Source organism: Parambassis ranga, chromosome 8 (genome assembly GCF_900634625.1).
Source record: "Parambassis ranga chromosome 8, fParRan2.1, whole genome shotgun sequence".
Lineage (NCBI taxonomy): Eukaryota > Metazoa > Chordata > Actinopteri > Ambassidae > Parambassis > Parambassis ranga.
Genome location: NC_041029.1, coordinates 247,738 through 259,247, shown reverse-complemented (window position 1 = coordinate 259,247; position 11,510 = coordinate 247,738). Strand labels below are relative to the sequence as shown.

Here is an 11,510-nt window from a genome sequence, read left to right as displayed (position 1 = left end):
CTGTATCTGAATTTGCTGGCTGATACGTGTCGAACAATTGATCTCAATAAATTCCCGCTGAAGGTTGACTTTTGGCTCTTGACCTTTTGTTCAATTCAAATTGACAACAAAACAAGCGCTTCATTTTAGCCTGTGAGCAAGTGAGAGACTCTTGCGCAATGCACAAGCATTGGAGGCTGGCACAGACAAAAGCTTCTCTTTTAATGCTTTAAGTGGACTGCGCAGGATGTGCCCAAAGACTAACTCTGCCGGACTAAAGCCTAATGATTCTTGCACTGCTTCACAGGCCGCAACCACTACAAAGGGAATGCCCTTATCCCAGTCTTGCTGGGCTTCAAAAGAAAAAACATTTTCAGCATGGACTTTAATGTTTGCTGCCAACGCTCAAGAGCACCCTGAATTTCTGGATGATATGGACTAGATGAGACGTGTCCCTATCAACATACCCATGTGGGGCTGGTGAGTGGGCCCCAGCTGGGCAGTCCAGCTGCTGCCTGAAGTCCTTGTTGAGGGGTTGCCTGCCGGGCATGTCTATTACCTCCCCAGTCCCTAGCATCAATAAGCCACTTGGAGACAGCCTTCTCAGCATCTTTACGGGTTATTAAAGATTAAAGATATTCATTAGAATATTATGGAAACGTTTGTTCATTTCAGTAATTCAATGTAAAACATGAAAGTCATAGATTATTGATTCTTATATAGATTCATTAGACATAAAATGAAATATTTCAAACCATTATTTGTGTTAATTTTGATGATTTTTGCTTACAGCTATAAGCAATAAGCCTGACATTTCTGTATTCAAAATCCTTGTTTTTTATTGATTGTATGTGATGAAGTATGTATTTTCTTTAGCTGTAAGCCATAGTCATCAAAATTAACACAATGGCTAGAAATATTTTATTAAGTGTCTTATAATCAGCTGCGATGGCCGAGTGGTTAAGGCGTTGGACTTGAAATCCAATGGGGTTTCCCGCGCAGGTTCGAACCCTGCTCGCAGCGAAGTTACTCTTTCTAAAATTAAAAAAAAAAAAAAAAAAAGGGGGCAACAGTGGGATAGCAGGGTTGTCCAATAACCAGGGATTAATACAGTATCTAAAATAAAAAAAAAAAAATAAATAAATCTATATAGTGTATGACTTTGATGTTTTCAATTGAATTAGTGAAATGAATAAATGTTTCCAACAATATTCTAATTTTTGACACCTACCTGCATATCAAGAGAAGTGCTATATAAATTAAGATAATTAGAACTACACACATTGCCTTAAACAATTGATGATGACCTTCTGGATCCTTTTGTTCATCTTCCCAGGTTCTTTGATTAAGAAGTGCACAATATCTGCTCTCAAAATTACTATTTATTCTAACAATGAAGAAGCAAATTCTGAGTCACACAAACAGAGATCTCTGTGGTTGCCCAGCATCAAGGCAGGAGAACAACATACTCCTCTTTTACAAACTCCTTTTATCCTATCTTGAGATCCCCAGAGGTACCATAAAATCATGTCCTCCCCTAATCCTGTAACAATGGGGTCAGCTCAACTGCTATTTAGTTTACCTTATTTGGTAATGGTTAAACCTGAGAGTCAGGAGAAAAACAGGAAGGAAATAGCAGGGGGTCCCACTCTGTTGATGATAAGCCTAAGTTGAACATAATTTCCCCCACAGGAATGATCACTTTCCCATAAGAGAGTGACTTTATGATGCACCATAAAAGCTTACACCTCTTCCCCCAGGTAAGTTCACTTCAAGTCCTGAAATCTCATAGGCTGTGGGTCAGATCTAAAGTGACCAGGAAAACAAACTCACGGGAGGGGCGAGTCGTAACGTTGGGTCTAGGAGCTGAACACATTCTTTCTGTCAAGATCTCGATTCACAACCTTAGCTTGATATCAACCAGAGCTGTCTCCAAAGAGCAGAAAACAACTGACAAAGGGATTGAAGTACAAAGTCTATGAGAAGAAGGAAACTCCACACTTCTCAATAGATTCAGTGTATCTGGCTTATTTTGATCTTATATAAAACTTACTACTTACTACTACTTACTAATAAAAACTCATAAAAACATATTATAGTAGTATGTATAGAGTAATAAACACAAAAATTAATATTTCATGTTAGGGACACACTTCTAGATATGTGGACCCACACTACATAATAACACTATGCAAAAAATAAAATCTTTCACCCGACAATTCCCCCTTTTGAGCTCTTAAAAGAGCTCACAACAAAGCTTCCTCTTCCTCATCTCCCGACTCAGGCACCTCTGCTGCCAACAAAAGCATGACATACACCTATATCCTTCTTCTCAATAGCTGATGCAATTAACCTATTACCTAAACAGTGCATACAAGGAATACAACAGCAACCACAAAATGGTGCAACCACCCCAGTGTGGGGTGGTTGCACCATTTTAATCATTCCTGCTACATGTCTGGTGCATTCTGTTGTTTAACCAAGCTCAGATTAATACCTGTCTCTTACCCCCCTTTTTCTGAAACAGAACACCATGCACAACTCCATGTTTCAAAAACATCGAGTAAAATGAACAGTGTGGAAGTTGAGACACTGAAAGAGACAGAAGTACAGTGACACAAAAACATATATCAGTAAATTATGTGGTAGTATGGCTAACAGCTCCTGAGCCTTATGATCAGTCATTTGCCTGCTATACCATCTGTCTATCTGTCTGTTTTAAATAACTGAATCATCTACTTTGTGAATGGTAATCTAATAAGCTTTGAGGATGAAGAATGCTGAACACCGATCCTCTGTGATATCCGCCTATCAGAAGTAGCTTTACATTTCTTAAACATGGAGCCTAATTCTATAGCTTGATGTTTTGGATGAATAGCGAAACATGTGGCACACTCACCTATGCCATTTTGAGCCACTAAAACTATTCTGGTGTTAATTGTACATCAGCAACTACTCCTTCCTCAGCCACAAACAAATTATCTACTATGATGTGTAAGTGTAACATACAGAGGGTCTGTGGCAGCCAATAGGATCGGAGAGACGTTATCCAGGGTTTCCACTGCTGGAATAGACTGAGGAGACTGCCACCTTGAGGAGACTCAGGCAGGAGGCGAGTCCAGTAGATATCTGCACAAGTCATCTGTATCTTAGTGGTGTCATCAGCCACTATCCAGCTACTCCAACACTCAGGGAGCATGCAAACTTCTGTTCATCAGTGAATGTCACTGTTTGTCCATCTGGGGAGCACATAATGAAGGTTCCAGTTTTGATCAACAAGTCTCCGCCCATCACATTCACTGGTGATGAGCTGGAGCAAATGAAACAATGTCTGTGATGGTGGTCTGCTAATGCAGTTTCACAAGTTCTGTGAATGGCAGATGTTGAGGTTCCCCAAAGAAGCCAACTGACGGAATGATGGGCAATATCAGTGTGATACTTGACTGCCATTTCCCTGGGGAGGATACCAGGGAGCCCCTTGTGGACAATGTAGGGGTTGCACTCTGTAGGGACAGTCTCTTTCCCAGTGACCAAGTTCTCCACATGAGTAACAGCTTCCAGACCTTCCCAACATGTTTCCACCCTGTCCACACCCCCCTCCCCCAAGGCCACCCCTCTTCCTCCAGTTACCTCGTCTATGACTTTAGCACCACCCATCACGATAGTGGGGGGACCCAAGGTGGGGTTAAATCAGATTCTCCCACAACTGGGGACTGTGGCTGAGGTGGGAGAGTGGGCTGAGGCTGAACTACCAGCTGTGATGCAGGGGTGTATTTTCCTCTGATATGCTGCTACCTGTCCAGCATAAGCTAACTGCAGCTTTAATAATTGTATCTGCAGCTCTTTCATCTCCATGGTCTCTTTATCAGTGTTGTCTTCATGTAGACTCATGTAGTGTACAACATGTCTCTCCCAAACAAAAGAATCATCCATCCATCCATCCATCCATCCATCCATCCATCTTCAACCGCTTATCCGGGGCCAGGTCGCGGGGGCAGCATTCTAAGCAGGGACACCCAGACTTCCCTCTCACCAGACACTTCCTCCAGCTCCTCTGGGGGAATCCCGAGGCGTTCCCAGGCCAGCCAGAAACATAGGCTGTGTCTCAATTCAGGGTCTGCATCCTTCGGAGTGCGCATTTTAAGGCCGCTTACGTCACACAGCTGCGTGAAGGCTGTCCCAATTCGCCAAAAGTCGAAGGGTCCTTCAAATGCATCCTCCAAATGCGTCCTCCTTTTGCCTGAATTTGGAGGATGCATCGCTACCATCCTTCGTGGCCTTACATATCCCAAGATGCTTTGCGGACCTATTTTTTTCAACAGTACAATGATGGACCGAGCGAGCAGCACCGGCAGGAATGCCGAATTCACATTTAAATGTAAGTAAAGGGCAGTAGTTCGAGGGATTTTTAAAATGCTAGTGACAGCGGCATTAAAAAAAATGTGTTTTATATTTACAAACATGACGTCCTGTTGATACGAGGCGCTGTAAACTAAACGTTTTGATTGAATGTTGTTTCTTGACTGTTTACTGTAGTATAGTAAAAAGTATAGTTCACTTGAGGAGCAATATTATCATTATTATATCATTCTGCCTGTTGGCATTTTGTTGTAAAACAGAAACGGATGAAATCTGACAATTGATAACGGAGGACATGAGGCTGGAGAGGGAGGGAGAGGAGAGAGAGAGAAAGAATGGACAGACCTCAGCTCATTGGAGAGGATGGTGGACAGCTGTGTTCTGTGTTATTTAAATGGTTACTTATTAAATTGTATATTAAATTGTTCTTGTCTCTGTGTTCTTAAACCCTTCTTATCTTGTTACATTATGTGTTTCATTACCTATTTATAATTTAAGTAAACTTTTGAACAACTTCTCAGTGACAACAGTAAATCATTTATTGTTCTGTTATGTACAATATTTACAAAGATACAGTTTGAACATTTCTAACTATTTACCAGTGGGCATTATGAAAATGTACAGTTTTAAAAGATCAGCAGAAAATACTATTTAAAAAGAACATATATATAAATGTTTGGCTGAGCAGGAGTCCTTGGTGGTGCTGCTGGACTGATGGAGTCCTCTGGCTGTGAGTGGGACATCATCTTGGGGAGGGGAGTGCCTGTCTCCTCTGTCCACCACATCATCCATCAGGGTTTGCAGGGCTGACGATCGGCGGCTGCCATGTTACTAAAGATGTTTTTAAAAACAACAAAAAATTTTTCAGGGCCTGCTGATACCACTGTTGCTGAACACCAGATTGACTGAGGAGTGTATAACTATATCTGTGAAGGGGAGAGGGGGGAGTTGATAAAGGCTGTATGGGTGAGACCTGGGGATTACCACTAGGTCGTTGGGGTGAGCCTAAAAGGATTGTCCTGTCTGTTTGGTACTTGCACTCTCCCATCAGTGACAGTCACGATAGGGTACATCCCAGGAGGTGGGGTCTGAGTTGGGGCAGTGACCACAACAGAGGCGGGCGAATAGGAAGGTGGTATCTCCGCCTCCTGAGTTCCCTCGCTCTCCACTTCCTGTTCGTTGTCAGTTCTACTATCGGACTCCCTGCAGTCCTCATCAAGACAGCAAAAATATGCCTGATACAAAGCTTACCTCTTTCCTTCTGCTGCTTGTGCTGCTTTCTTGAATTTATTTCTCTGGAATACTCCTGCTGTCTTACTCTGTGCTTCCAACTCCTCTCGTTCCATCTTATATTTACTCTCCGCTAATACGCTCTTCAGCGGCTTCCTATCATATCCCTTAACTTCCTGTTCAGACACCGCACAAACCACTGCTGACATTTCAGCAGCTGCCTTCTGCTTGTTGTCCGGACCTGCCGGACAGCAGCTCAACATCTTACTCATCTGTTCATCAATTGTCTTCCACGTAAACATGATTACCACTTACAAATTCCTACGTACCTACTCTATGTTAAAATGCAACTTCCTATGTACCTTCTTCTGTCCCCCACTGTGACTCTGGCAACAGAGTGTGATCCTCTTGTTTGCGACTCTCTGTAGAATCAGACTTGGTGTGTTCTGTACATCTTCGACTAAGTTTGTGCAGGCATCTTCATACATTGCTGTGAAAGACAAACAAATAAGGGCCAATTAGATTTAAAACGAATAAACAGTGAACTCATAATGGCAGGTATATCATACATTAATACACATGGACACATTACCAGCTTTTCTCTTGACAGTCAGATTGTATATCGCCGTCATTGTGAGGGTCTTGTTGTTCTACAACCATCTTTATTATGTTCATCCTTGCTGGTGGCCAGTAGCATTCATCCTCCTTGGGCCGGTAAACCATTTGGTCGCTATAATTTCCAATCCTCCATTTGTAGATGACTATAACGAAAGGTAACGCGCTTAAAGAAAAACAAATACAGCAATAAAAATATATACACTCATAATTAAAACAAATAATACATTTAATAATACTGGCTGCAAGCCGATAAAACTTCTGACATTCACATAAACTATCATTAGTGTTTTTACTTTAACTGTAAATGCAACAAGTGCAAACATTAAAATACCACGAGCATGGTAAAAGCAGAGAATTGGACATTGCAGATTTAGTAACAGCTTGCTAACTAAGCCTGTTTGACTGCCCTGAAAACACATGCATAATTAAATCTTCAATTGATATTGACATAATAAATCAGATTCGTCTGTTCAACATCATGCTTTATCCAGGTTTAATTGCCAAAGCTAGCTAAACAGCTAGCACTACCTCAAAGCTAGCTAGCTAAAAGCCAGCTAGTTCCTCTGAATTAATTCTCTCCAGAAAAGCTTGTGGTTAACATTGTGCAGTTAAAACAATATAAAATCCCCTTGTTATTATGCAGTTTCTTACCTGTCTTGATGGGGGCCGAGCTTTGCAGATGTGCGCTGCAAGTGGAATGCGCACTGCTTACTTTGGGGTTTGAATATCAAGCATTTAATGGGGACGCTATTAGCAAACATGTCTGTGTGTTTAGGACCACTATTAAATTGCTATGGCTATTCTTCTAAAGAGTGTATTAGCCTAATATTCAGATAAAAAGTGGACCTAGCCCAGTGGCTATTGTTAAAACATAACAATAGCATCCATCTGACATAATCAGTTTTGAGAAGTAGAACCCAGCTGGAGCCCACTTTTTGCCCATGCATAGTTTATCCCATCTACTGCCCACCTACTGCCCTCGCACATAGCATCTTCGCACATCCCCATCTAATCTGTATCTACATACGACAATCACAGTTATAGAATTACTCGATCAAAATATAAACACAAGCACAAAACAATAGCAAATGATTCCATTCAAAGATCAAAAATCTTTGAGAAGCTTGTCAGTGTTCAACTGAAGGCATTTTTAGACTCTAACAGCATTTTAACCGACTTCCAGTCTGGTTTTAGAAAACAGCACAGCACTGTCACAGCAGCAATAGCTTTAACTGAGGCATCGCAGAAGATGCACAGTTCTCTTCTGATTGCAGTTGCTGATGAAGCTTCTGTGTAGCATCTTGGAATTGAAAGAGCAGCCAGTTCAGACAATGACACTCTCCAAGATGTCCAGAATCCTCCATGTCTATGGGTAATGGGGCATCCCAATCACCAATCTCAGTTGTAAATTCTCTCAGAATAGCTTTGCCTTGGATTGTGACAGGTGCAGCAAATCTGAGCGGGTCATACAAGCTGTTGATTGTGGACAAGACACCTCTTCTGCTAGGGCTTTATGTCATTGGAGACACTGAAGAGGAAACAATCACTTTGGAGGTTTTAAGTAAGTCCAAGGCTGTGTTGTGTTGGCAGCGTGTCTGCATCAAAGTCTAGATCTTTGAGTTCACTTGCACGATCGCTGGATGGGAAGGCATCCATTACCACCTTGCTGTTAGCTGCAATCTTATGTAGCCTCAGATTCGACTTTGAGAGTGCATCTTGTGTCCTTTTTAGTAGACTGATGGCAGCTTCTGCTGTAGGCAAGGACTTTAGGCCATCATCTACATAAAAGTCACGCATCACAAAGTGTTTTACATCTGGGTCGATGTGGAACTCACTGGTTTGAACAGAGCGATGTAGGCCATGGATTGCCCCCGCAGGTGAGAGGCTGTTACCAAAGACGTGGACCATCATGCAATAATCCACAATAGCTTTAGAGAGGTCATTGTCATGGAACCAAAGAAAACGTAGAAAGTTTCTGTCTTACAAGGCATAATTTAGCGCAGGAGCGGCTTGTTAGCTTGCCGCCACAGACTTTAATGCAGTTGTTGGTGACACAAGACTGGTGTGAAGTTTCTCCCTCCTCCCCACAGTGCTCAGGTGCGGGAACTGTCTCTTGCATCCAGGGTGCAGGCCCAGGGTTAAGTGCTGTGTTATGTCTTTCACTCTTACATTCCGACTGACTTTGATTTTGCAGTCCTTTGCTATGTGAGAGGAGGAGGAGCAGCATTTAAAGCACACATTGTTTTCCTTTAGGAATGTCCTGCATTCTTCAATGGGCTTTTCCCTAAAGGCACGACATTTGCGCAGAGGGTGAGGCTTTTTCTAATTTTGTTAGGGTTTCGCTATTGTCAGATGTAGCGCTGGGTGATACTTCTGTTTTCTGGACAGTAACCTCACATCTGTTTGTCCTCCACACTGTCTTCTCCACCTTAGGAGCCATATCTGAGTGAGTGATGAAATTGAAGCTTGGATTGTTTATAATATGAGCCTGCTGGCTGACAAAATCTACAAAGCAGTCAAAGGGGGGATAGGGCACCTGCTTCTGATGTTTGTAGGCGGCACCTGTTGAAGCCCACTTTTCCTGCAGGCGAAAGGGAAGTTTCTGCACTATAGGGTTGACACCTCTGGCAGTATCCAAGAAAGAAAGGCCAGGCAGGTCTCCTTCGGCTTTAGCTGACTGAAGTTCCATTAGCAGGTCACTCAGCTTTGTTAATTTGGATCCATCTCTGCTTGTCATTCTTGGAAAATTGTCCATTCTTTTGAACAAAGCATTTTCTATTACTTCTGCTGAGCCATATGTTTGGTCAAGTCTGTCCCATGCCATAACCAATACTGCCTCTGGATGGTGTATGTGTATCGCTCTTATCTGTTGTGCTCTGCAGACTCCTTGCCAAGCCATTTAAGCATTAGGTCCATCTCCTCACTTGGTGTTAGGTTTAAGCCACTGGTAGCAGTGTGAAAGTAACGTTTCCATGCTCTGTAATTTTGAGGTGTGTCATTGAATTGAAATAAGCTTGTAGCTACAAGCTCACGGTGAGCTAAATACCTTACAAAGTCATTCATGTGGGAGCTCTCACTATTAGGGTGTGGTGATGTAAGGTAGCATGAGGGTGAGGGACAAGGTTGAGGTCCATAATGCTGCACAGCAGTGGCATGTTCATTCTTGGTCCTGAGGTGTGAGACAACTGGATGTGTTTGCAGGGGTGTAATTTGTAATGTGTGGAGTAATTGCTTGAACAGTTTGGACATGAAATTTGCTCCTTGGTCAGATTGGATTATTCTGGGTAACCCAAATGTGGTAAAGATTTTGTCAGTGTTTTGGCAACTGAGCTCACCGTTATTTTGCGCAGAGAAATTGCCCCAGGAAAACATGTAGCAGCACATATAATTGTGAGTAAATATTGATTTCCTTTTTTGGTGCGTGGCAGCGGTCCCACACAATCAATAATTACTCAAAGGGCTCCTCCAGGGCAGATATTGGATAGAGTGGAGCAGATGGCACTGGTTTATTTGGTTTCCCTGCTATCTGACATGTGTGACAACTACGGCAGTGTTTAACAACATTACTTTTCAATCTGTGCCAAAAGAAGTGTCTTAGAATCAGTCGATATGTTTTAGCGACTCCGAGGTGTCCAGACCACGGACTTTCATGTGCAAGGGACAAAATCTGGGCACGATACTTTGTGGGGATCACTATCTGATGGAAGCTATTCCACTCAGAATTTGGCGAAGTGCACCATTTACACAATAAAATCCTATTATCCAAATAAAATGTCGGAGTGTCAGTCTTGTCATAACATTCCCGTAGCGTCGGGTCTGCCTTCTGAGCTTCACACAGACCGGCGCGGCCAAAGGGGAGCGGAGACCCAGGAGGAGATGGAGCAACTCTCAGTGTCTGAGCTGCACAGACTGCAGCTTTCTCCTTCTCCTCTGGAATCTGGAAAATGTGAATTGAATAGCTGGGCAAGTTCGCCAAACATGCCAGGTTCCCTCTTATTATTGTCAGAGTCTCCTTGCCAGGTGGTTGTTCAGCAATGATGCCGGCTTTCGCAAAAAGCTCTGACAACAGTTACAAAATAATGGTATTGTATGGGTTAAGTACAGAAATAGAGTCCGTAATTGAGACTGCGCTTTATAATCCGGTGCGCCTTATGGTGCAGAAAATACGGTACCGCATTTCCAATGAAATTGCAGTGGCTTCAAAAGCAGGGCGAATTTGTAAAAACATGCATGATGAAGGCAGCGAAGATTGTGTTCCCAGAAAAGCACCAGGCTTTTGCAAATATCAGCCTGACAAGAAACACAGTCACAGACAGGATTTCCCATCTTTTAGGGGATTTGGACAACCAGTTGAAACAAAAAGCCTCTTGCCTCTGTGGCATGTGAAGGGCTCTTTAGTAGAGTAGGGCACATTTTTTTTCTGTGAAAAGAGGCAGGGTCAAAAAAAATTAAAAACCAACTCTTGTTGAAATTGAACAAAAGTTTCTATATTCTACTATTACTTTTTGGTAACTGAATGGCCTTTGACTGGAATTCTAGTCTTTTTTCAAAATAATATTGCAATCAGCAGAAAATAATGCTTTGTACTGAATAGCATGATACAAATACAGATTTCTTTTTCATGTTACAAACAAGAAGCTACAGAAAAGGAAGGCTTAAAGTACTGATGGCCATTTGAAACATACAGTATTTAATTTTTTTCCCATTATGTTTTCTTTGCCTGCCAAATTTTCCTCAAAATCCACATATTGCTGATTTGCTCATTGTAAGATCTGTCTCTTTGTTGTTCGGTTCTAGCTTGGCATGTACACTGTTTATTGGTTTGATTTATTGGTTTATTATAGATCCCCATTAGTCACTGCGTCAGCAGCAACTATTCTTCCCAGGGTCCACATTTACACCATTAAAAATACACTGTATAAATTTGAAGAGTTCATATGCTCAATCTGAATATTCACATCATAATGAACATGGTCAGCTATTTAAAAAGACAATTACCCTGGATTTACATTGCACGCGAAAGCGTAGCATAACTGCCGCATAGCGTCAACCCCTGAAAAATGCTTCCATTATAGTCAATTTACACCAGCCGCATAGCAGCTCGTTTTCAAACTGTCCCAGAAGCATTGCTGCGCGTTGCGATACATACATTTAGCACAATCACATAATGACATTGACATTTGCTTACAGTACACGTGGTAACATGATGGAATTTTTTCATGGACACCGAGGATGAGGGAGAAAAACAATAGACAGAGTCAGACGTGAAGGGAGGGCAGGGATTTTCAAAGTAAAGCCAGATGTGAACTCCAGCTACTTCATTT

General features: G+C 42.1%; 1 non-coding gene across 1 annotated transcript; it reads left to right on the top strand.

Moving 5' to 3' along the window:
• The first annotated feature begins 921 nt into the window (after positions 1-921).
• On the top strand, positions 922-1,002 carry trnas-uga (transfer RNA serine (anticodon UGA)). The gene has a single exon. It is a non-coding gene; the product is annotated as a tRNA-Ser (tRNA).
• The last annotated feature ends 10,508 nt before the right edge of the window (positions 1,003-11,510 follow it).